Source organism: Papio anubis, chromosome 15, assembly GCF_008728515.1.
Source record: "Papio anubis isolate 15944 chromosome 15, Panubis1.0, whole genome shotgun sequence".
NCBI lineage: Eukaryota > Metazoa > Chordata > Mammalia > Primates > Cercopithecidae > Papio > Papio anubis.
The window spans coordinates 61,957,134-61,982,858 of NC_044990.1; positions in this window are offsets into that span (position 1 = coordinate 61,957,134).

Consider the following 25,725-nt stretch of genomic DNA (forward strand, 5'->3'; position numbering starts at 1 on the left):
ACATTTTCTGGGTCTCCAAAAATTGACTTATTAATCCATATTTGTCTTATCCTTTTTTTGTTCTAACACTATTAAGTTTGGTGAACATGCATATTCCTCACAGATGAAAATACAGTTAATACTCATCATCCTTGTCATAGTACTGAAAAGTGGTAAAATGCAAAAAATACAGAATGGAATATGAATGATTATCTTATTAAATATGTGCTTTAATTTTAGAAAATTTATCTCCAAGAATGTCTAATTTTAAAGGATTTTAAAATTTTTTTTGAAGAGACACAAAGACACAGTTTGCTGTTACAGGAATGAGTGGAAGATTAGAAATTGGAAATAGGATATAGTCTAATTTGGAAATGTTCAAAATTGGCATTCACTCTAAGCATGCATGGCTCCTGGATTTGAGGAACACTGAGAATATTGCTCTGAATAATGATTACTTATTATATACAAAAAAATTTTAGTTGTTTCTTAGTAACCTCAAATTAGTATCTATTCTGTTTTAACTGTGCTATAATAGTAAGGAATCGAATGAGTCCTAATTTTGGTTGAAATGGAACAAGGAGAGCTGTGTCAGCATGAAAGGATTGTAGGACAATAATGTGGCCAATGGTAACTAAAGAGAATCCTGGAATTCACATCATCAGTAGAGGTAAAAAATGACACACAATATGTGAAAATGATCACTGAATATCCTCAGACTTTTTCAAGGGAGTACTGAACTTAACTACTGTCAAATAGGATGCAATATTGAATTATTTCATTTAGGTGTTAATGAAAATGGTATGAGAAGTTCCACCAGTTAAATGCACAGCAAGCCTGGACCACTGCTCATTCCCACAGCACCTTTTCCCATTTAACTGTTCAAGTCCTATAAGTTTAAACCTCTCTTTCCATGCTGCAGCCTAGCAATAGTAACGTCATTTCTAACTAGAGTTAAATGCATTATCTAGCTATTCACTCTGCCTTCATTCTGTCTCATCTTTAATATATTCTCCACATTGCCAGCAAATACAATTCTGATCTTTTAAATCTTATACTAACAGTTATGTTTAGATAAATGTTCCCCCCGCCCCCAAAAAAGCTGACGCACACACATACACACGCATACCACATACACACACAAAATCATATGCATACACATAAACACATACCCTTTACTTCATCCATATTGGACCACTCATCATCCGTGGATATATTATATCCCATTGTATCTCTTGGGCTTTTTACATGTCAATTTCTCTGCCAGGAGTACATTTTGTTCTGATTTCTTCCTCTCTTATTCTCTATCCAGTAAGGCTAATGGCAAATATCACCTTTGTTTTGAATACTCTCGACATCTCTGTGGAATATTTAACAACACATTTTTAGATGATCCTGGAATACTGTATTATACCCTTATGTTATTATACCCATGCTGATTTCATTATACCTGGCTTTTCTTTTACATTTAGGCTTTTCAAAAGGTAGAAACCATGTTTTACTCATGGCTTTTCCTTCATAGTTAAGCATATAGTAGATTCCCAGTAAATATACTGGAAACATGAATGAATTATTAAATGAAAACACCTATGGAGAAAATAATATTTTTTATAATTTCATAGACAGAAAGCCTTTTATTTTCTTCTCTTGTAAAAGGTGACATTAAATATGTATCCTCATTTTATACACTATAGAGGATTTCCTTACATGAGATTATACTTGCCTGAGTTCCCACATACGAATAAAAGAATAAGCTGCTTGAATTTAAAATATCAAGATAATTAGCATTTCATTTGCCCAGCGAGGAAATAAAGGTCCCAGTTCATTCACTGCAACACTGCTTTGGCATTCTCCTTGTCTCAGGAGTTAATAACAGAAGGGCGCAGATATTAAACAAAGTGCTCTCTACCCAATTTCTTTAATTCTGTAGCACTTATTTCCACATTGATTCTAAAATATGGTTTCTTTCTCAAACATCCAATGAAACTTCTGTCTCGATAAATTGTGTATAAGTCAGAATTCTTAACTGGAAAAAACAGCACACATCAGCTATTTCAAATAAATTATTAAAGGATGTATGGTAGGTCAAAGAATATCTAGCGGAGATAGTAAGTTGAGCCTTGGGGCTTTAGAGGTTCAACAGCCTCTAAATACCCAAACCTCATCAGAAGACTGTTTTGCAAGAGATCACACTGTTCTGAAACCGGGCATAGAGGCTCTGCCTCTCATTACTGGGGCTGGGCTTGACAGCACAGTCTTCGCTACCTCTGTTTCTGAAGGCCAAAGCCTGTTTCCTCTTCCAACCTTTATTTATTATCAGAAAATAGACTCTGAACATTACTTGACTCTTCACCTTGTTTGCCTTCAAACTGAGGTGTTAATGAAGTTGATCCGCTTGCTTAAGCCAACATCATATGTCTGATCCCTAGCTCCAGGCAAGGCTATATATACCAATTTCCTATAGCTGCTGGAAAATTTTACCACAAACTTTGTGGCTTAAAATAACACAAATTTATTATGTTACAATTCTGGATGTGAGGAGTCTAAAAGGGTCTTACTAGGCTAAAATCAAGGGATCTTTAGGGCTTCATTTCTTTCTTGAGATTCTAGGGGAGAATCTGTGTCCCTGTCTTTTCTAGTTTCTAGAAGCCATGTACATTTCTTGGCTCATGACCCTCTTGGCTTATGGCCCAGCAAGTTTGGCCAAGTTCTTATATTGCCATTCCTCCAGTCCTTTTTCCAATCCTCTTGCCTAGTTTTAAGGACCCTTGTGATTATAATGGGTCCAATTGGATAATTGAGGTTAATATCCCTATTTTAAAGTCAATTGATTAGCAATGTAAACTACATGTGCAATTTTAATTACTCATTGTTATATAATTCAACATATTCACAAGTTTTAAGAATTAGGGCATAAACATCTTTGGACGGCTATTATTTTGCTTACCATAATTCACATACTACACTGGACCCCCAAAAATCCATGTTCTTCCCACATACCAAATAAATGAGCTCTACTGCAATGTCTGCAAAAGCCCCAACCTATTGCAATATTGAGAGACAAGGACCAGCTGGATTTCCTAGGCCAACTAAGAATTCCTAAGCCTAGCTGGGGAAGGTGACCACACCCACGTTTAAACCCGGGGCTTGTAACTCAACTCACATCTGACTAATCAGGTGGTAAAGAGAGCTCACTAAAATACCAATTAGGCTAAAAGCAGGAGGTAAATAAATAGTCAAATCATATATCGCCTGAGAGCCTGGGAGGAACAATGATCGGGACATAAACCCAGGCATTTCGAGTCGGCAGTGGCAACCCCCTTTGGGTCCCCTCCAGTTGTATGGGAGCTCTGTTTTCACTCTATTAAATCTTGCAACTGCACACTCTTCAGGTCCGTGTTTATTCCAGCTGGAGCTGAGCTTTCGCTCACCTGTCCACCACTGCGGATCGCCACCATGGCAGACCGGCTGCAGACTTCCACCCCTCCGGATCCAGCAGGGTGTCTGTTGCACTTCTGATCCAGCGAGGCGCCCGTTGCCGCTCCCGATCGCCATTGTTCTTGCCTGGCTAAGTGCCTGGATTCGTCTTAATCAAGCTGAACACTAGTCACTGAGTTCCACAGTTCTCTTCCATGACCCACGGCTTCTAATAGAGCTCTAACACTCACCGCAGGGCCGCAAGTTCCATTCCTTGGAATCCATGAGGCCAAGAACCCCAGGTCAGAGAATAAAAGGCTTGCTGCCATCTTGAGAGCAGCCCGCCACATCTTGGGAGCTTCAAGAACAAAGACCCACCAGTAACAGTATCAACTCAAAGTTCAAAATCTTATCTGCTCAAATGTCAAAAACTACAGAATCTTTCCTGAGTATAAGTGAGGCTCTCGGTATAAACCATACTGTAGACAATTCTTTTTCATCTGTGAACCTGTGAAACTCAAGCAACAAGTTACTTGCTACCAAAATGAAATGGTAGGATAAGCATAGAATAACAGTTACAAACATTCTTTTTCGAAATGAGATGAAAGAAAAGGAAAATGGAGTCACAAGTCAAAAACAACTTCAAAATCGCACTAAGAAAATTCCATCCAGTTTCGAAGTTTGGAAATAATCCCCTATGATTCTTAGATCTATTCTCTGAGACAATATGCTTTTTCATTAATGATTGCATGTGTTTGCAGATGAGTAATTTTATTCAGCCTGTTTCTTGCATGATAAGTTTGAGGACACTTATCATGTAAAACAATAGGTTGTTTTTATTTTGTACTCCTATTGTCCTCATTAAAGCAAGCTGGCCACATCTCTGTTGGTGTAACATACTAAGGAATTTTGGGAGTCTCCCATGTAGGTCCTGTCATGTCATGCCAGATTTTGTTGCATTACAGTATATGTGTACACATGGATGGATGCATACATGGATGTATATTATTAGATGAGAGGTTCCTTCACAAGCCATTCCTACATACTCTCACTTCTAATTTTTGATTCCATTTAGATGACTGTGATCTGTGAGTAACATATTTAATCTTTTCAAAAACATTTTTTGACGTGACTGCATACTCTGATCTTTTGACCTTTCTTAGGTAATAGCAAGTCCCTACTAGCAGCTACATGCTCGGTAATTTTTTTTCATTACAGTACACTTTCAAAAAAATAAATTGAGTAGTTTTAGCAATTTTTGCAGTCTGAATAAGCTGGGACCTTCCAAGTCCTAGTCCTGATTCACTTTTGTTTACAATGGTTTCCTCAATTTATTTCTTTTAGTTTACATTTTTACTATAAATAGCAAGAATAGTTCAGTCCATACCTTTAACACTTTGGGAATCTCCTCGACTAAATACTCAATTTCAACACTTACAAGTTTTGCTTCCCATATAACTGCAAGATGCAATCCTGCTAAAATTTCTGCCGCTATATCATAGGGATCTCCTTTTCTTAAACTTCCAGTAACATGTTTCTCATTTCTTTCTAAGCCCTCAACAGTAGCACCTTTATCCTCCATATTTCTACTAGCAATCTGTTTCTAATTATTTAGATATTCTCTATGGTGCTTTAGGCTGCCTTTACCATGCTTTTAACTTCCTCTGAGTGCTCGGTAGCAGGGTCATTAGGATCCATATTTCAACTAGCAGTCTGTTAAAGACAATCTAAACTTTTTCTACCATGCTCTTCAAAACATTTTCAGCCTCTGTGCATGGCCCTATACTGAAGCCACTTACACATTTTTAAGGTACTTGTTAGAGCAGCAGCTGACTTTTAGGTAAGAAAATGTGTTATCAGTTAGAGTTCAACCTGGGGGCAGAAGCAGGAGATATATACTAAGAGATTTGTTACAAATAATTGGCTTACATGATTGTGAGGGCTGGCTGGACAAGTCCAAAATCTATGAAGCAAGCACTCAGGAGGAACAAGTTGAAATTCTAGAACACAGGCTTTAACTGCTGTCCACAGGTAGAATTTTCTTTCTCTTTCTCTCTCTCTCTTTCTTTCTTTCTTTCTTTCTTTCTTTTTCTTTCTTTCTTTCTTTCTTCCTTCCTTCCTTCCTTCCTTCCTTCCTTCCTTCCTTCCTTCCTTCTTTCTTTCTTTTTTGCATAAGATGAAGATCTGCTCTTAAGGTTTTATAATGGATTGAATTGGACTATACAAATTATCTAGTATACTCTCTCTTACTTAAAATTAAGATATTATGGAGTCTAATCATATCTGTAAAATACCTTCATTGTACCAACTACATTAGTATTTGATTGAATAACTGGGGAGTGTAGCCTTCCCAAATTGACACATTCAAAAGGCAATCATAGCGGGCAAGCATGTTTTCTGGTTTATATCTAGGGTAGCCAGGTCTCATAAGAAAAGAAGATTCCCAAGAACAGGAAGTATGTATAAAAGGGGTTGTGTGGCCAGAAAGCATGACATATGATTTCTGTTTAAATTCACATGATTTTACCTAGGTTTTCTTTGAGGCTGTCAATGACACATTCTTTTGCTTCCTGGTGGTGCATTTTTTTGTTATTGTTTATTTGTTTTTTGTTTTTGTTTTGTACTTTTTTTTCAATATTAATTTCATAGTACATTTTCACTTTTAATTTTACTTTATTTTCACTTTTCCTTCACTTTGTTACTTTTTAGTCTTGTTCAATTCCTCCCCCCAGTATGCTTTCAAAAGTGCTATCTCTATTGGTTATGGAGCATGAGGTTTTAATTGAACAAGATGAATTAGTCTGGAGGGGTCTTGTACAGCATGATGACTGTAGCTAATAATAATGCAATGAGTACTTAAAATTTGCTAAGAGATTAGATCTTAATCATTCTCACCACATACACAAAATAATGGTAGGTATGTAAGATGATGGATATGTTAATTAACTTGATTAAATCATTTCTCATTATGAAATGATTAAATGAAAACATCACATTGTATACTGTAAATATATACATTTTTACTTTTTACTTATAGCTTTCCAAAGCTGGGGAAATAATGCTATCTTTCTATCAAAGTTTATTTTCTAGAAGCTGCATCTCTTTTTTCTTTTCTTTATCTGCCCTCTGCCCCATATCAGAAGTCCCAAACTCCCTTTTTATCACAGATTGTAAAGAGTCCATGTGATGTTGCGTTTTATAACTTTAGATTCAATAGAGTCAAACACCATACAATGACCTCTGCATATCAAGATGGAAGTGGTCACAGTAGATGAGACAGTAATAGATAGGACCCTGACAACTAAAATTAGGTTTAATTTAAGAAGAAACAAGCATGAGTGAAAGCAGAACAAAAAATATTTGATCTTATATTATTCTTCAATCCAAGCATGTCTAGCATTGAAAAAGTGCTTGAGATCAATGTAACACTTTATAAAATAATTACATCTTTCTTCAAAGACAAAATACTATTATTTGCGAACATTGCCAAAGTGTATCTTTATTAGAGACCTTCATAACTTTCTGTACAGGGCACGAATGTAACTATATTGAATATTTTGTTCTAAATGGCTTATATATGTTCAGCTTCATTATTCTCAAGGTCAAATGTGATATGGTTTCCTTTATGCTTTCTTGAAACCAGAGTATATATAATTTTTATTATCTATTTTGGTGGTGAACTTTGGAGAAACAGATTTTTTAAATTACCATTTTCTGGAAAGAGTGTAAAATGAATAAAAATTATTTCAGTGAATTGCTTCTATTATGGAATGTCGTTAGAGTCTACTAGTGAATCTGAAATTGTATTTTATGGGACTTGAGCTTTCTAATTTTAGTGATAAATTATATTTTAAAGTGCCTTTGCAAATGTCTGATCATAGTTTCAATTCTGAAGGGAAATGTGGGTAATCATATAATTTATTAAGGAGAAAAATAAAGCAACAAAAAATTAAAAACCTGCACTTTAGAGAAAACTGGGATCAGGAAAACAAAAACAAAAAACTAAACAAGCAATAAATTGTGTCTATATGTTACTAAAAGCATAGACCTGAATCAGCCTTGAGTAGACACATGAGAATGTGTCACCAAAATGGACAGGAACTATGCAAGAATCCTAGAGACCAGGATACAGAAATCACTAAGGATACAGTAACACCCAACCCAATGGAATGCAAAATATTAAATTACAAATAAGGTTGAGTTTCATTACTGTGAGATTAAAAACATGCCTGAGATCAGAATACACAGTGACTAGTTGAGTGTTACAAAGCCTGGCCAAGCAATACGAATCCAATCTGGTTCAGGTGGTTTTCAGAATTATGCAATGTCAAGTGTCTATTCTGTTTAAAATATTGATGGGAAAAATTCCAGAATGTCAATTATCTCAAATCTTTCTAGTTAGTCGATACCCATTCTGTATAGCTAAATTAGAAAGTAAAACTAGCAAAGAAAAATACTGGGACTGTGGCTACATACTCTTCACCTCCCACGTTTTTTGACTGTCGATGTCAATATTCTGTATGTCCTCCATGTTTACCTTCCTTCTCACCTGAAAGGAGAGCAAATGTTATTGTGCTTTGAATGCAGAATAGAATTGCACAGAGAAAGGAGCTAATACTCATCATATTCTTTATAATTCACATTATCAGTGCATGTTATTGCAAGGTTTTATCATATTTGCTCCCAGAAGGAGAGGATTTCACTGAAAGATGATCATCGAAATAGAAGCAATACTGAAGAGAGTTAAATTTCTAGGAAAGCAGAGAGAGAAGTATTGGAAAGTGGGATGAAGGTTATTTCCCAAAAGTAGCATATTTGAGGAGTTTTAGCAAATAGAATTATGATAAACAAAGACATATCTTGTAAGGCAAAAATTATGAGATATAGAAAGGCTACAACTGATGTCATAGGATCCCTTTCAAAAGATCTCTGAGAAACAAATGTGCTGTGTTTTAAGACTTTTGCAGAAACATAAAGGAAATCCGTAACCTGGGAAGCTTGGAAAACCACCCTGGATCACTCCTACCACTGTTTCCCTGGAATCTAAAATGTACTGAATGAAAATATAACTATCAAAAATAAGGAACAAACTGTCTATATGTAAAGATGGGATAAGGAAGTGGATGAGAAAAGTAACATTGTTTCACATAGTTGATGAAAAGTGTAATCTAATATTCCAACATGAACTAAAAATTTTAACAAATTATTTGTTTAAGAAAGATGATAAGAACAAAAACAAAAACAATGCAGGAATGCATGAATGCAGAGACAAGATGTGCAACAAGACTACAATGTGATATTGGAACTATTCAAAACATGAGAAAGGTATGAAAGGAACAAATTTTATAATAAATAAAAATGCATCAAAATACATTGATTAAAAACTATAACTAGGTCAAAAATTAATGCTAAGATTATATTCTATATATACTAAAAGAAAATATGGGTGAATGTGTGTATAATCTTGGAGCAGGCACGTCTTTACAGCAGTGATTGACAGACCGGAAATCATAAGAGAACACACTAATAAATCAAAAACATCTGCAGAAGAATTCTAAACAAAAGTAAAACATAAATTAACAGTATTGGTACGAGGGGATAGAAAAACTCGCCGGTGCACGGAAAAAGTGAATGGCTATGGTACCTTCGAACTGCTGCTGCCATCCTCAGAGAGAAAGGAGCAACCCAGGCTTGAGTGGGGCTCTTGGGAGAGGATAGAAGGTAGAGTGTGACCTGAGAGCTGCTGCTAGGGAACGTAGACTATCTAAAAACTCATTATTGGATTGGAAGAGATGCGTGGCAAAGAAACCAACAACACATGGTTATCTTCTTTACAATCTCAGAGGCAAATTATTGCTAAATAAGTTCCAAACTGCATCTAGCTGAAATAGCTAAACTACCTTTCAGTCTTGAAAGTTATGTCTCAGGTAAAACACAGATTTAAATTTTACGACAAAGGATGTCCGAATTCATATCCCACAAAAATTAATATCCTTAATATATAAAGAGCTATGGAGAAGTGAAAAACCAACCACCCTGTAAAAATGGGCTAGTGATATATGTTAAAAGATCAGAGAAAAAGACATGTAAATAGCTCTTAAATACATGAAAATCTGCTCAAATTGGCTTCTAAATTTTAAGTGAACAATACAGAATACTATTTTTCACTTATTGGATTTATAAGAATCTAAAAATGTGACCACATGTTCTTCAGAGAGGCTTCAGGAAGTAAGTTCATTCACCGCTCATAATGATTTTGAAAAGTCACCATAGGCCGGGCGCAGTGGCTCACGCCTGTAATCCTAGCACTTTGGGAGGCAGAGGCGGGCGGATCACGAGGTCAGGAGATCCAGACCATCCTGGCTAACACGGTGAAATCCTGACTCTACTAAAAATACAAAAAAATTAGCCGGGCGCGGTGGCGGGCGCCTGTAGTCCCAGCTTCTCCGGAGGCTGAGGCAGGAGAATGGCGTGATCCCCGGAGGCGGAGCTTGCAGTGAGCAGAGATAGCGTCACTGCACTTCAGCCTGGAAGAGACGCCACCTAAAAAAAAAAAAAAAGTCACCATAACATAATAGATCAGGCACAGTGGCTCAAGCCTGTAATCCCAGCACTTTGGGAGGCTGAGGCAGGAGAATGGTGTGAACCCAGGAGGCGGAGCTTGCAGTGAGCGGAGGCTGTGCCACTGTACTCCAGCTGGGGGCGGGGGGGAGGGGCGGGACAGAGGGAGACTCCCTCTCAAAAAAAAAAAAAAAAAAAAAAGTCACCATAATAGAGGCAAATTTGGAAATATCTTAAAATTTACCATCATACATAGCAACCCCAATTCTTAGAATTTATACCAAAACCATTGTGCAAATAAGGGCACAAAGCTATTCACTGCAGCAATACCTGTAATCACAATAGAAGTGAAATAATTCAAATATCCGTCAGGGGAGCTGATGGGTGAAATCACAGTGTGTATTAGTCCATTCTCACTATGGACTGCTATAAAAACATACTTGAGACTGGATAATTTATAAAGAAAAGAGGTTTAATCGGCTCATGGTTCTGTGGGATGTAGAGGCTTCTGCTTCTGGGGAGGTCACAGGAAACTTACAACGGTAGCAGAAGGCAAAGGGGAAACAAGCACATATTCACATGGCCAGCAGGAGAGAGAAGATGAAAGGGGAAGTTCTACACATTTTTGAACAACTAGACCTCGTAAGAACTCACTCAGTATCACCAGAAGAGCAAGGAGGATATCCACCCCCATGATCCAATCACCTCCCAATAGATCCCTCCCCCAACACTGTGGATTACAATTCTATGTGAGATCTGGGTGCAGACACAGAACCCAACCATATCACAGTATATCTACAAAGTGCAATGATTTTGTCTAAGAAGTGAAATTCACAAAGATAAAACTTCATGAAGCAGGAATAAGGGAATTGTGACTCCAAAATGACTGTTTATGAATTAAACAAAAATAAGTGTTTAAGCATACAAGAAAATTTTTCTACATGCGTATCTATTTGTGAATATAATAGACATTTACATCTTAAACGTTTCCAAACACAAATAAGTGTTAAATCCAAAGATTGGTCTTATAAGTAATTTTTGTTTTTGCTTTTATCTCTCTGTACAAAAATGTATCCATAAATCATTAATATTTATATAATTTAAGAGGGTTGGAGCATAGCATTGGGAATACTATGAATAGGGACTGATATGTTGAAAGAAAGGTAAAGAAGAGCCAGGGCTTTTTTCATTCCTCCAGCCCAGTGTGTGGAACATGTCTAACTCATTCATACATTTAGACTCCACATCAACTATCATTCCAATGCTATACAAAACTGAATATCTGTTGTTTGACAAAGTAATAACCAAAAAAATCAAAATTATTTTTTCTAAGCATTCCATTTAAAATAACTGAGTGTATTATCTGTTTATACAAAAATGGGAATAACAAGAGAAAATCACTAGCAAAGTATTTGTTATTAATAAACCTCTATAAACCTTGTCATGCAAAGAAATTTTCTTACTTGATATGTTTTATTTATGTATAAAACATTTTAATTTATACATAATATATCTATGACACATTATTCTTTGTTGTTCATACCATCATGGAAATAAAATATAAACTCCTGTTCTACTAACTTCAGACTGGCCCTGTTATGGATTATGGTCAATATCAGCAAACGTGATTACACAATGTTCAAGCAGAGGCTGTAGGTATTATAAGTTTATGTCAGCTCTTACTCTTCTGCTTTACTGCAGAATGTTTATCTAATGCCCAGGTGCTGCTTCTTTATCCTGTGTTCTGGAACAAAGGCATATGTCAATCAACTCAATAATAGAGCAAAGCTGCAGCCTCTAACAATCTTAGCCTGAAGCCCAGCCATTGCCTAGAGGAAAGTTGCAGCCAACACATAACTACATACTGCATGAGTGATAATTAAATACTTATTTTAAGCCACCATAATTGTAGGATTTTTCTCTATTATAGCAAAGCTGAGTAATACTATAATTACCTTTCATTAAAATAACCCCATTAAATACTCTTTACTATTTTTGAGAAGGCTTTCAATTTGAGTCTTATTTTGCCATAATTATAAGCATATACATATTCTTATGAATAATTTTATTCATTTGTCTTAAATTTGGAACACAGATTTCATAAGTATCAGTAAGTATTAATTTCTGATATGTAGGGACTGTGTCTTTTCTGCATGGGGATTTTTACTCTCTTCTTAATTATATTATTTGGAAAATAAAACAATAGTCATAATAACAGTTTTGTACACTGAAACAATAGAAACATCACATTAAATAATAAATAAGATATCAACTAATTAAGAAATTCAATTGAGTACACTTAACCGCCATGCAAACCTTGAACTGATAAAGTTTATTAATGTTTCTAAAGGAACACAGTCAACTAGAAGAGCATATTTGTATTTGGTGTTATTGGTATGAAATTGATTTATAGAAAAGAATTACTAGTGAATATACTTTCAGATTTTGCCTAGAGAGAAATAACACCGTACCTGACAGGTGTTTAGTATTTTATTCAATAATTTAATCCATGTTTGTTTTGAAATCAAACATATTATGTCATTGTAGCTCAAAACCATTAAACATTTAACTGATCTAATTTACCTCTCAATGGCTCTGATTACCACATACACACAATGTCACTGGGGCAAAATAATTAGAACCTCATGCAGGTGTACTTAGAGGTAGGGAATTCAATGTACATGTGCATTCTGGTCCTTGCCTCAGTTATTGACTGTTTTCTGCTTTATTTTTTTAAACAAAATAAAACTGATCTTGGTTAACATGATTTTTTTCTCTTATAAACAGTGCTATTCTCAGTGGTTAATTCTGAGCTCAATAAAGTCAGTAACGCAGTTATCGACTTTATTGAGGGTCTTGAACAAAACACAGAAATGCACCAAGATATTGAGATATACTCTGAATGTACTTGAACATAGCCTGTTGGACTTTCCTTTTTGGCATATCTCTACAGTTTCCATCTGCTACAGTTCCCATCTGTTTTGTCAGTGGAAAGATGTTTTTAATCATCCAAGTCATATCATGTAGGGAAACCTGCTGGAAAGAATCAATAGATATGCATTTTCCTGTGATCTTAAATGTTGTTTAGTAGTAGTGAAACACTTTAAGTTTTGAATTCAGATGGTAAGCAATCATTCGGGAATTATCTTTAAAATTGTTGTCTGTATAAACAAATTTGTTCTCTTTTTTCCACAATATCTATCCCTAGATTTAAGAGTTCTTCCTACTTTTACTCAACATAGAAAAGTGATAGTATAAATGTCACATTTACCTGAGAATCTGCAATTTGGGTTTTAGTTGGGTTAATTTTTAATTACCTTCAGGATCCACGAAAACACCCAACATGAAAGAGTCATCACTCTACAAATATTTATTAGTGATTAAAAGTATTTACTATGTACACCCTACCAAGTATTCAAACTGAACAGATGCCATCACAGGCACTGATGATAAATTAATCTGAGAAGCAAAATGGGCTGAACTACAGTGAAGTTTAAGTTAAATGGGTTGCAGAAATGGAAAGACCTGTCTGTAATCCTGGCTCTGACATGTAATCGCTTTCCAAATTTGTAAGACACGTCAATTTTCCAGGTTTTCCTTTCTTATTCAAATAATGAGGCACTAATTATCTCTAATCATGAGAATTCAGATTTAAAAGTGTGTTTGAAGTCCTAGTACATAATAGCTGTTTAATAATTTTAAAAAGCACTTATTATTGAAACAAAAATATCTCCTGCCTCCTTATCGTATATTTACAAAAGCAGTGTATGTGTGTGCATGTGTGTGTATGTGTGTGTGTGTATGTGTACACAAAAGACATTTAAATCTTTAAAAGAGGAAACAAGAGACTTCAGTGCCATAAATGTCCAGGAAAGAAATCTAAAATTAAAGAATGAGATAGTAAATGAAAATCCAAGAAGTACAGCTTTAGAATATAGAAAGACATGACTTTTCAGATGGAGTTGTATGGCTGGTAACTGTCAGTTCCGGTTTTAATAAGATGGCTATTACATACAGCTATTGATTTGGAAATAATGTGGAAAGTGTTAGGTAAGAATAGCTTCCTGAATTATCTTAGATGATCAGCTCAAATTTCCCTGCTCTGTCCTGATGATATTGAGGAAATTTTAAATCCACACCACTGATTTTTAAGTTTGGTAAGCCATGAGAGAAGTTGTGACTTCGGAACAAAATGTACACCGACATCGTTGCCCAGAGGATGATTTCTACTGGTAGCATGATTTACCTCACTGTTTTTGAAGTGCTCAGCTTCCTTAGAGGTCATGCCTTCAGGCCCATATGATTCATCTGATAAATGTCTGAAGAAAATGTATGAGGCAGCGAGTGATAAAAGTCATCTGAAATACTTATATTACTCACGAATATCATGTATTTTTAAGTGTTTAAATACCTCTAGCAATCAAATATGCTTCTTTTTCTCCTTGAAAGAGCATTGCAAGACTAGTTTCATTTTGGCTTTTTATGGTAAAAGACAACAAAGACACACATAATTAAGTAGATCCTCCAGCTTTACAGATTTCATACTAGCAAGAACAAGGGTGAGATCCTAGATCTCCCGCTGCCTGGGTTAAAACAGCAGGTTAAAGGCCTCTCTCTGCAGGTGGAAATTAATTGTATTGCTCCTAAAGAAGAGGCTCTGAGAGAGTGGCTGAAAAGCTGGCAAAAAGCTCAATTCCCACATCCCATTTTCACTCTACAGTGAGGCAGATCCCCTTGGGCCAAGGACAGCATACTGTTCACATTTTGAAACTTCCTTCACTATTATTATAACCAGAAAGCATTTATGACTCAACTATATACTCTAATAGATGAGTTTTTCTTTACTTTAGAAACTGTTATTATTCTTAGTTGATACCTGCATTTTCTTCCAAAAGAACACCCATAACTTCAAATGCAGAGTCAGCCTAGAAAATAATAACTGCTCTGATACTTCTGAAGGTACTTATTTTTCTTTTTTAATAACTCTGCCACTTCCAAACATGTTGTAGGAAAACACACACACAACTTAAGCTCTTTCATTTGTGTGTGTGTGTGTCTGGGTATGATTGTGTTTTGTTTTGTTTTGCTTGAGACAGGCTCTCCGTCTGTTGCCCTGGTTGGAGTGCAGTGGGACAATCATACCTCACTGCAGCCTTGAATTCCTGGGCTTGAGCAATCCTCTTACATCATCCTCCAAAGTAGCTGAAATTACAGATGCATGTCACCATGCCCTGGTAATTTTTTTTTTAATTTTAAATTTTTGATAAAGATAGGATCTCACTATGTTGCCAAAGCTTGTCTCTGTCTTTCACATTATTTGTAATTTACCATGGTCAAGGAATATTTTTACATATTATTTGTGTTCTTTCCAATGTATAGATTCAACAAAACATGATTTATTGCAATATTATCATATGAATAATTTTGAGGGAGAAAATCAATTGAATATTTGTTTTTTTTGTTTGTTTGTTTTTTTACCACTACCTAATTTTAGTAACTTAAGGGAATGTAAATTTCAGAATGTAAAAAATGGATTTGGGGAGATCATCTTTGATTAGTATATGGATGAATATAAAAGATTTTCATTTCCTGTGGGATAACAAGAAATCATTGAATTAACAACAACAAAAAAAGACACTTTTCTTTCTTTTTTTTTTTTTGGAAATTAAAAAGGTTTAATGATTTTCCATTTCAATACATTTTTATATTCATTTATTTATTTATTTTATTATACTTTTAGTTCTAGGGTACATATGCACAACGTGCAGGTTACACATGTATACATGTGCCATGTTGGTGTGCTGTACCTATTAACTCGTCATTTACATTAGGTATATCTCCTAATGCTATTCCTCCTCCCTCGCCCCACCCCACAACACGCCCCGGTGTGTGATGTTCCCCACCCTGTGTCCAAGTGTTCTCATTATTCAGTTCCCATCTATGAGCGAGAAAATGAGGTAAAACACTTTTCTTTCAAGTTAGTGAAGAATAGTGGATACAAGAAAATTTGTGAAAACCAAACTTCAAACTCCGGATGATTAACACTTCCTAGGTAAGCAAGCCATGGGAAGCTTTCATGTTTTAAAGATAGATAGATATAATTTATTTTAATTTTTATTTTATTTCATTTGACAAATAATACATAATTTTATATATCTACGGGGTACCATGTGGTGTTTTGATACATGTATACATTAAAGAAATGATCAAGTCAGGCTAATTAAAATATCCATTATCTCAAAAATTTATCATTTCTTTGTGGTGCAAACTGTTAAAATCTCTTTTGGCTGTTTTGAAATAGTTAATACATTATTATTAATTGTACTCACTGTGCTGTGCAACAGATCATCAAAAGGTATTCCTCCTATCTAATCAAACCATTGACCCTTTCATGAAAGGTTCCCCTTCCCCCATCCACTCTGCCCCTCACTAGCCTCTGCCAGGGACTGTTTGAAACTGGGCTAGCAAAAGAGCAAGCTCAACAAAAATTTTAAAAAGGAAAAACAAAAACAAAACAAAACAAAACAAAAAAACAAGAAAGAACAACAAGAACTAGCCAAACTTTTGATAATTGGATGGGCTGATGCCATATTTGATATTTGATTCTGAAGGAACTCCAGTGAATGCACAGTACTTATGGCAGTGGCGCCCTGTATGGAATGGCCACTGCGAGGACGCCAGTTGCAGCAGGAGAAATGCAGCCGGGGCTATGTGCTCCTCGGAGCTGGTGTGGCATGGGAAGAGGCGATCCCAGCAGGAGCCCCGTGCCCTACCGAGTTGGCAGGGTGGGAGCCCGTGCTCCTGGGAACAGCTGCACCCGCCCAGTCGTGACTCTGGGCTCAGGCATTCCTGTGCTCTTGGGGCCTGGGAAACCTCCTGCCTCCACAGGCTCAAAAGTGCCTGCTCCCACTCCCTGGCCACTCCCTGCTCCCAACACACACTTAGGTGTGAAGCAACATTGTAGCCAAGCCCAGGCGCTGTCGCGACCCGGCTGGGTGTGTGCATGCTCGAGGTGGTGCTGAAATGCCAGACCCCCAATCCCCACCTCCTCAGCCCCATCTGAAATTAGGTACACCAGCGAGCTCAGGGAGGGAAGCCGGAGGCTCTGTGGGCAGCTCAATGTGGGCTTGCAGGGGCCCCTCAGTGTGGACAGCCTGGGTGCTGTGGACATCATACTGATGGCTGCAGGAGGTTGACAAGTTCCTTAGGCAGGAAAGGACAGGTCCCTGGTGAAGCTTCACCTTCAAGCTAGGGATGGCCTGAAGCGTGGGGACCTAGCTGACACTTCAGGGTGGCGTCTGCAACCTGGAGTGAGAAATTCCTTGATGCTTTTCAGACAATGGGATGGTGATTTGTCCCGGCCCACCCATGGACCAATCGGCATGTCCTTTCTCTATTCTGAGCCCTCAAAACCCAGACTCAGCCAGACTTGGACACTTGTTGGTACTATCTGCCTGCGGATAGGGACTACCTGCCTGTGGGTGGGAACTACCTACCTCAGGTCTCCTTTACGCTCATCAGGATGAACTGCCTGTGGGTAAGAGCTACCCACTTCTCCACTGATAGCTGTTCTGTCACTCAATAAAGCTCCTCTCTGCCTTGCTCACTCTCCAGTTGTCCACATAACCTCATTCTTCCAGGATGTGAGACAAGAACTTGGGACCCGCCAAACAGTGAAAGCAAAAGGAGCTGTTCTTGGCCGGCTCGCTGAGCGGCGGGCAGTTACACAGGCGGTGATACACTCCCAGACTGTGGGAGTGTAGAGTGGCAACCCTTCTGGGGGCTCAGACCTTGGAATTCCCCAAGCCAGAGCTGCTGTAGCACAATAGCCCTTTCGCCTTCCACCGGGGCCAGGTGGCCACCCCATGCAACAGAAAGCAGTGGTGGGGCTGGCCAGCCCAGTAGCCATGGGCCAGAGCTGGGCAGAACGACTGAAAGAGCTGTAGCACAAACGACTGAAACTCCCCTCCCTGAAACATGACCCTCCCTCCCCACAACTTGCTGTGCTGCAGGCAACGAGGAGAGAAGACCTCCGGCCCTTCTGGGAGCCCAGATCCCAGGGTACCCTGAGCCAGGGCTGTGACATGCTGTAACACCCTCTTTGGGGCTCTGTGGTTCCTGGTGTCTCCAATTTTTTGGCTGCTACCATGATCCCCTTAATTGGATGTTGGTGCCCACGGCAGATGCTGCTTGTAGTACATCTGGTCCAGCCACAGTCTTACACAGAGCCAGCGCCTGTGCCAGTGCCTGGAACTGCCCACCCCACTGCAGCTGCCAGTGTACCTGGCTGTGTGCAGTGGCTGGACCCCACACTTGCTCGCTCACACACTCCTCATTCTTCACGCTTTGCTTACTCTTGGCAGGTGTGGGATCCGGGCGGGTAGTGTGAGCCAGGCACAGCCTGCCAAGCCAGGTGGGCAGAACAAGCGCAGTGAGCAAGAACAAAACTCAAGCAGAAGTGCTGCTGGCCACAGGCGTTTCCAGCTGGTGAAGTGATACCCTAAGGATCCTGTGACAGTATCCTCCATCCAGTAATTTTCTCTTATTTTGTTGAGTAAGCAGAGGCAAGGAGCTAAACTGAAAAGCAGAAGGAAATTTGTGCTGTATAAGGAGTTATAAACAATATCATACATCATACTTATTATATCATATGTCATATAGGTATAAATACATGCACACACACACATACATGTATTTAATCTTTTCAGGCCTTCGCTTTAAGGTAGATTTGTTGTACTACAAGGTAGGAAATTGTCCTGCATTTTTAATTTTCTGGAAGGGTATCCCTAAAACTGGATTCTAATGATTATTTTTATAAATATTTTGGTGGATTCACTGCTGAAGACATTTGTGTTTAGAGTTCTGTCTTTGAAGTAATTATACTTAAATACTTCGACCGCTTTCATATATTTAGGATTATTCTTCCATCATGTTGTAATTGTTTTGGTTACATTTTAAAAAATAATTTGTCCTCTTAATCTAAATTTTAAAATACATCAGCACAGTTTTCTTAGAAATACCTTCTTATTTATTTTTATCTTATTGTGGTTAAGAACACAACATGATTTATACATTCAGAACAGATTTTGTAAGCATACAATGCTATTAACTGTAGGCATGATGCACAGCAGATCTCTAGAAATTATGCATTCTGCATTGCTGAAATCCTATACCTGTTGTTTACCAACTCCATTCCCTCCTCCACTGTGCTCCTGGAAATCACCATTCCTCATTCTCCTTCTATGAGAAAGATACATCATAGAAGGGAAACCATGCAGTATTTGCCCATCTCTAACTGGTTTATTTCACTTCGCATGATGTAATCAAAATTCATCCATCTTGTAGCAAGTTGCAGAATTTTCTTCTTCTAATTTGCTTTCAGAATCTTTAGCAATGTCCCCTTTATTCACTCCTGAAACTGTTTGTTCCTCTTGGATAAATGTTACAATTTTTCAATTTTACCAGCTTTTCCAAAAACAGCCTTTGTCTTTGTTAATACTTTGCCATATATGTGTTTTAGAATTCTTTAGTTTACTGTCTTAGTTCATTTTATTTTGTGTAGTTTATTTGAGTTAATTTGATAGCATTTTATTACTTTTTAAAATGGAAATTTGGAATATTTCAACCTGTTTTCCTATCTATTATGTCCATTTAAGGCCACAAATTTACCTGTAAGTACAGATTTAATGTTTTAATTTGTGCATGTTTTAATATATGATATTCTTATAATTTATTTTAAATAATTTTCAAATTTTTATTTGTATTGAATCATAGGTTATTCAGAAATTTATTAATTTATTTTAAAACAGAGAGTTTCCAGTATATGTGGATTTTTTATTTTCTTATAATTTAACTGTGAAAAGACACTGCATGATTTTCAGCCTATGAAAATTGTTTCAATTTTATTTTGTTCCAGTTTATGTTTAATTGTGGTAAAGGTTTATTATGCATTCTTTTACAAATATATCTTGGATTAAGTTTCCTAATTGTATGCATCAAATTTTTAATATTTTTATTGTATTTTAAAATCTGATTATATATTTGTCTATTTCTTTCTCTATATCTGTCCATTTTTGCTTTACACATTTTAAAAATTTTATTTTGATTAACCTATTTTATGTTCATCTATTTAGAATTGTTATTTCTTCTTGGTATAATCATCTTTTTAAAATTATCCCTCTATTACTACTAATAATTTTTTATTATAATAGTTATAACTGCCTACTTTGTCTTATATTTTGATAGCTGCACCTGCTTTATTTTATATGCTAGATTTGTCATTTCTTTTTATAATACTTATTTTCACCTATTATTTTTAAAACCTAAAGTTTGTCTTTGTTTTTGTTTATATGTTTTGGTTTTTTGTTGTTAGTATTTTAGGATTTCTTATTTTGTTCAATGTAAAAATTATTTTATTTCAATGGAAAATTGAGTTCACTTACCTTTTTTAATCCTTACCTTATTTTTCAATAACTTGATTACAATTTGTGTAAGATGAATACAAAAATTTAAAATGTTAACTTAGATATATTTTAGCTGATACATACATTTGGAATCCTGGGCACAATCAAGGTAGTGGAAATTTTCATCATCTGTAGGTTTGCTCAGGAACCTCTGACTTGTCATAGAATAAGTGTAAGAGCTTTATAAGCAACTATCAATCTCACAGAATGGTATGCCATAAAATACCAAGAATACCAGAATGGAAAACATATGCACCAATAACATATTTCTCCAAAACCTTACCCATAGCTTACAATATTAGGCTATTTGATTTTACTTCATCTGATAGATATGCAGTGAAAAATCATTGTGGTTTTAAATTTGATTTCTGTGTTGACTCATGTCTGTAAGTAATTTGCCATATGCTTATGTGGCATTCCTATTCCTTTTCTGGTGGAGTCCTTATCAAAATGTTTTGCACATTTGTATACATATACGTAGGTAAATAATATACAAAATTATCTCTTACTTTGTGGCTTGCCTTTTTATTAACGTACTGGACTTTCTAAGATTACAAAACAGGTTTTAGTTTTAACACCTGGTTTGTTATTTTTTCTTTTATCTCTCAAACTTCTGTTCTCTTATATAAAAAATGTTTGCTTATTCCAAAGTTATGAATTTTTAAAATGTTTTCTTCTAGAGATTTTATAGTGGAACACTTACACTTAGATACAAAACCATTTTTGAGTTTTTAAAAATATCTAATATAAGAATTAATGGGTCATGTTTTATTTTGTTACATACTTTCTTTTTTAAACCTTTATTTTACATTTGAGAGTACATGTGAAGATTTGTTACATAGGTAAACATGTGTCATGGGATTTTGTTGTACATACTATTTTATCACCCAGGTATTAAGCCAAGTACCCAATAGTTATCTTTTCTGCTCCTCTGCCTCCTTCTATCCTCCACTTTCAAGTAGACCCCAGTGTCTGTTGTTTCCTTTTTGTGTTCGTAAGTTCTTATCATTTAACCTCCACTTATTAGTGAGAACATGTGGTATTTGGTTTTCTGTTCCTGCATCAGTTTGCTAAAGATAATAGCCTCCAGCTCCATCCATCTTCCTGCAAAAGACATGATCTTATTCTTTTTTTGTGGCTGCATAGTATTCCATTATGTATGTGTGGAAAATTTTCTTTATCAAGTCTGTGATTAATGGGTATTTAGGTTGATTCCATGTATTTGCTATGCTGAATAGTGCTACATTCACATGCATGTGTCTTTAGAGTAGAATGATTTATATTCCTCTGAGTATATACCCAGTAATGAGATTGCTGGGTCAAATAGTAGTTCTGCTTTTAGCTTTTTTTGAAGAGTCGCCATCCTGCTTTCCACAATGGTGGAACTAATTTACACTCACACCAGCAGTGTATAAGTGTTCCCTTTTCTGCACAACCTTGTGAGCATCTGTTATTTTTTGACTTTCATATTTTAAAACATTGGCCTTTCCCCCATTTGACTGTCTTTTCTAAAAATCATTTGTGTCCATTTTAAATTCTTTATTTTGTCCTATTGACCTCTATATCCGTGATTATGCCATCACCCCACTACTTGATTGCAATAGCTTTAGAATAGTCAGGAATAGTAAGTCCTTCTGTGTTTAGTAGTTTTTAATATTTTAAAAACTGTGTTGAATATTCAAGAACACTTTCATATGCATATAATTTTAGCTTGTCTATTTTATTTTTAAAAATAAAGCCTTTACAAATAGCATTGGCAATCGTAGCCCAAGCAATGAGTCAAAAGAAAGAAATAAAAGGCATTCAAATTTTAAAGAAATAAGTAAAATTTTCTCAGTTCACAAATGACATTATGGAGAAAACTCTATAGATTCAAGAAACCTGCTAGAATTTATAAATTAGTAAATTATAAATTAATTCAGTTTCCATATTCCCACTGGTAAGATGCAAAATCAACACACAAAAATCTATATGTTTCTATACAGTATCATTAATTATCTTAAAAAGAATTTAAGAAAATAATTTCATTTACAATAGCTACAAAATGTTTTTAAAACTTAAGAATAAAATTAACTCAGGAGGTAGGTTTCTATCAGCGTTTATTCATTTCATTTAGATTTTCAAGTTAATTACCACAGAATGGTTTATTATATTGTTCATTGTTCTTTGTTTCCTCTCAGTTTTATGTGCAATTAAATTCACCTATTTAAATGTACCATTAGATGAGTTACGAAATTTTATTCAATGATTTAACCTACTGCATTATCCAGGCATGGAAAATTTCCATCCATTTGAAAAGTTCCCTGTACCCCTTTGTAATAAATCTACTCCTGTAAGTTCTAGCTCTGGGCTAGCAATTTTTTGATGATTTCCTGTCATTAAGATTTTGCCTTTTGACCAGATGGAGTGCATTGGCTTATGACTATAATTCTAGCACTTTTGGAGGCCAAGGCAGCGGGAATGCTTAAGGTCAGGAGTTCAAGACAAGCCTGGCCAACATGGTGAAATCCCATCTGTACTAAAAATAGAAAAAAAATCCAGACCCAAAAAAAATTTTGCATTTTCTTGAAATTTGTATAAACGGAATCATACAGAATACAGTATATTGAGTCTGACGTTTTTTACTAAACGCTTTTAAGAATCATTGATTTTATCTTCATAGTCATTTGAATCTGTATTGCTGAAGAGTATTCCAATGTATGAACATACCATGATTTTTTTCTAATTCATAATTTATGACAATTGTGATGTGTCTATTTCCCATTAGTATGATTAATGCTGGTATAAACATTTGCATACATTTGTGTGTGTGTGTGTGTGTGTGTATGTGTGTGTGTGTGTGTATAAACATGTTTTATTTCTTTGGGGAAAGTATGTGTGAATTTATAATTTCTATGGTAAATATATGTCTACCTTTATAATACATTTGCAAGCTGTTTTCGAAAGTGGATGTACCATTTTGCATTCCCACCCTTTTCCATTTATGACAATCTAAATTCTGTTACATTCTTACAAAGATTTAATATTAATATACTTTATTTTTTATTGTAACCTATATGGTGTGTGTATAACATTTTCCTCTTTGTGGTTATAGCTTGCAATTACCTGGTGAACAATATTACTGCTCATCTTTGTATGCGTTCAATTTATATCTATGTAACTTATTTTGTATACTTTTATCATATACAATTTTTGTGCTGTTTTGTGTTCCAGATATCACAGAATAATTCAATATTCCAAAGTTTTTGTTATGTTTTCTACTAGCAGATTTGTAATTTTAGTTCTTATATTCAGGTCTATGTTCCATTTTGAGCTCAATTTTGTATATTGTGTGAAGTAAAGATGATTTATTTTTTGTATGGATAGCCAGTTTGTCTAGAATCATTTATGGAAGAGATGATTTATCTCCATTTATTTACCTTGGCATTTTTGTTTAACATCAAATGACCATACAAGTGTGAGTGTATTTTAGATGTATTATTGTGATCATTGACTTTTAAGCCTACACTTACGCCAATAGTGTCGTAGTTATAACATTGCTTTACAGTAAGTATTGAAATCTTGAATTGCAAATTCTCTAACCTCTGCCTCTTCATTTACTTTAGCCTTCAAATATCCATAATAAAATTTCATAGATTTTGATGTTGTTTCTGCACATTTTTAATTAAATTAATAAATGTATTTATTTTTGTAGCATTGCTGCAAGTGGAGATATTTCATTTGCTTTGTCTTTCAATATTATGACCCATTTCTTATCAGATTTGTAAGTAAATCTCTTCTTTCACTCTTGGTATTATTAACAAATGTATCTTTTAAAATAATAACTATTGTTTACTCTTTTCTCCCATTTTTTCAAAACACCGACTTTGTTTTACTGATTTTTTTTTCTATTCTGTATCTGTTTTATTTGATCAATATCTGCATTTCTTTTTGTGATTAATTTCTTCCTTGTTTTCTGGCTCCTTGTTCTTCAGAAACAGATCATTGATTTTTAAACTTTTATCTTATTATAACAAATTATAAATTTAAATGTTTCTCCTATTATAACAAATTGTACATTTAAGGTTATAAATTTTCATTTAATCATTATTTGAATAGCCTTTCACAAGTTGATATGTGTTGTTTTCTTTATCATTTTTTCAATTAATTTTTTGCTGATTTTTAAAAATATATTATTTATAATATATGATATATAGAGACCATTCTCTGCATGTGTTATTTTTATTTACTTTTAGATTAATTTTTGGGGTCAGAGTTTTCTGCAGCATTAAATGATCTATAATCTATTGAAACATGTTTCGTGACTTGCATGTATTGTATATTGGTGGTAGTGCCATGTGTATAGGAAATGAATGTAAATTTGTGAAGTCTCCAGTTGCTGGATGTGGCATTTCAAAAAATGTGAATTAAATAATGTGATTGATAGTATCATTTGGATTTTCCATATTCCCACTGAAATTTTTGTTAAGTTGCTGTTGACAACTGTTATTGAGATGGAAACATTAATGCTACTAACTATAATTTAGACTTTATATCTCCTTCCTAATACTGTCAATTTTTGCTCATATATTTTAACTCTGCTAGTGGACACTACCACATACAAATGTTATATCTTCCTAATACATTGACTGATTATTACTATCAAGTGTTTCTCTTTATTTTAAATGTCCATTTTTGTTTGTTTATTTTTTGTCTGATAGTATTTTAGCCAACTTTGCTTGCTTATGTTCCTTGTTGCATGGTTTACCTTTCACAACCTATTGTTTTTATCTATCGTGTCATCATATTTTAGGAATATTTCTAATAAGCATTATAGAGTTGGGTCTTCATTCTCTTAGAGAGTCTAACAATTTCTGCCCTTTGAGACAGGGGTTAATCCATTTAATTTACAATATTTATTGATATCTGGTTTTGGTTCCTCAGCTTCTCCTTTACTGCCTACATATATTACAGCTAATATTTTCATATTAAATTTTAATGTATTTAGTATAATGTATAACTATATAATTTCTTATCTGCTTTAGTGGTTATCCTGGAGATTACAGAATACATTGATAACTTATTACAATGTACTTAGAATTAGTATTTAATTAGTTTATGTAATATACAGAAAACTTGCAAGCATGCATTTCCTTTTTCCTCTCTATAACACTACTTTATCACAGATTTTTTACATACATTATAAATTTCTAATTTTATTTCAAATAAGTCTAAAAGTTTTAAAGAAATGTATAAAACAAAAGTATGCACATAGCCTGTTATATGTAGCTAGAGTGCACAATAGCCTGTGATTTTTATTTAGTCA